This window comes from Tasmannia lanceolata, unplaced genomic scaffold (genome assembly GCF_043159265.1).
Source record: "Tasmannia lanceolata isolate RefF3 unplaced genomic scaffold, GAP_Taslan_0.1 ptg000037l, whole genome shotgun sequence".
NCBI classification, from domain to species: Eukaryota; Viridiplantae; Streptophyta; class Magnoliopsida; order Canellales; family Winteraceae; genus Tasmannia; species Tasmannia lanceolata.
In genome coordinates this window covers 63,253,505-63,256,141 of record NW_027518714.1, presented here as the reverse complement: position 1 = coordinate 63,256,141, position 2,637 = coordinate 63,253,505, and positions in this window count along the sequence as shown.

The following is a 2,637-nucleotide window of genomic DNA, read 5'->3' as shown; positions in this document are numbered from 1 at the left end:
ATACATATTGGACTGATATATCCACTCCCCTCTCGATACACACATATTGGACTAGGGAAATGATTTCGGCGCTCAAATGTTTTGATAAACATGCGCTCACTTGTTTGTTGTGTAGTATTTAAAGGGTTTTAAGAGCTTTTTGACAACTGTAATATCCTCTTATCACATCCCTTTAAATGCTACACGACAAACAAGTGGAACACATGTTTATCAAAACACTGGAGCCCAGAAATCATTTCTCATTGGACTAATATCCACATTACCATATTTTGATAATGACACTACTCGTTTGTTTAATACTTATCTGACTTAGATAGGCTGTTTCCAAAAAATCTTTACCATAGGATGATCCTAACCCCCTGATTTGGGTAGGTTTAAAATGGACGGCACCGTAAAGAAATCTCAAAAGATTGGAAGGTTAGGATCATCCTATGCGGGAGACTTTCTGGGCACACCCTATCTATATCAGGGCCCCACCCAAATAATATGGGCTGCACTGTTTTTTGTGCTGGTGCTCATATAAATTATTAGAACTAGAAATTAATAGAGGAGTTCCATTATCAAAATAAGGGAGTGCTAGTATCAATTTTCTAATGCATGCACAGCCTTGTTTTAATAGTGCAACTCCTCCCTTCAGTCTTTATGATCCGATGTTGATATCTTTGGGAATTTTGACAACATGAAAGAACATTATAAAAGTGTATAACAACGCGAGGAATGCCGAGGAAGTGTGGATATTAATTCCCTAGATATTTATTAAAGACCCGTAGAAAATCATCAAAACACCATGTACCCATCAAGCAAAGGTTCCGTGAGTAAACGAAACCGCACCAGCCACTATCTTGGGTTATGTTATATGTTGATTCTATATGACCTAACATAGATAGGGCATCCCTAAGAAATCATCTCCATAGGATCATGGTGAGCGTTGATTTGTGGAGGTTTAAAATGGACGTCTAGAAAATGGGTTAATTTTGTGCTTGTACAAATCGAGTGGTTAGGATGATTGTATGGATATGGTTTGTTAGGAACACCCTATCTATGCCAGGTTCTATGGAATGAATAAATGTGTTGGATGAGTTAAACAACATGGGAGATGGTGTACTTATAGTGGGTTGCTCATATAAGCTATATGAGCTATAGCCCAGAAACCTCGCTCCCCCCCTATATATATATATATATATATATATATATATATATATATATATATAGGTGGTGCGGTTTCGTTTACTAATAAACGTAAACAAAACCGCATACAATCATCCTAGAGCTTAGAATACACCATCTCCTATAGTAGTTTGACTCATCCAACCTATTCATTTTACACTATCTCACATAGATAGGGTGTTCCTAACAAACCAACTCCATACCATAATCCTAACCATCCGATCTATATGACCATAATTTCTAGCCATCCATTCTAAGCCTCCACAAATCATAACCCTAACCATAACCATAACCATAACCATAACCAATGTTTTAAATTTCGGTTTCGGAGTGCGAAATTTACTAAATGGGTTGGATGACTCAACCAACTATGGGAGTAGTGGTTTATGAGCTCTAGCACTGGTTGAGCTCGAGCTCAGAAACCTTTTCCATATATATATGAGGAAATGGTTTGTGAGCTCTACTCAGATAAGCTTATCCGAGCAGAGCTCACAAACCACTAGGGGCCCACATTTTGGTGGTGATCCTAAGCATTCATTTGGAAGGTCCCTTTATTGATGGGGTGTGTACCAAAAATCAGCTCCATTGGATCGTCCTAACCTTTTCATTTGTGGAGCGAAAAAATGGGCAGATTTGTGGACAAACGGTATAAACTATCTAAGTTGATACTGGCTATAAGTTAATAAACTTCTCTATCTTAATAGAAAATCACCCGTCTAGACTTGATACCTAAGCCTAAGTTAATAACTTCTATATGATAATTTAATAAAAAAATTCAATTATTTTCCTGGTCTAATATATATATATATATATATATATATATATATATATATATATATATATATATATATTAATAAAATGAAAATTAACCTAAAGATATAAGAGGATTACTAATTAAAAACCTATCTAATGTGCCTCTTGGACAAAACAATCATTATTGATTAGTAATGCCTTGTTTAATTGAAAGAGATTTTACACTTTTTAACTTAAAAGGACCGTCGTTAACCTATTAATTGGAACGGCCATGAATCTTTAGGGGGATTTATTAGGGACCATCGTAGAAAGGCATCTCGCATCTGGAGTTCCTCCCTGGTTAACTTAATAATATGTTTATATTAAGACCGTCGCACTAGTCTCTAGGATATTAATTTAGACCTCTACTATATATTTTTAGCTATAATAATAATAATAATAATAATAACAACAACAACAACGATAACACTCAATTTTTCGTGTCCATCCATTTTGGATGGATAATGTTTACCTGAGAATCCCATTGGCCCAGGTCATGTTGCATCTTGCTGAGAGAATATGAACAAAACTGATCAAACCTCTAATGGCAATGTCATTAATACCGGATCCCAATGCACTTTCACTACTCTTTTCATCTGTTATCTTCTTCTTCCCCGAGCCTTCAAAACGGTAAAAATTCCATTTCCATCACTATTGCCATTTGAAAAAAAACTCCAT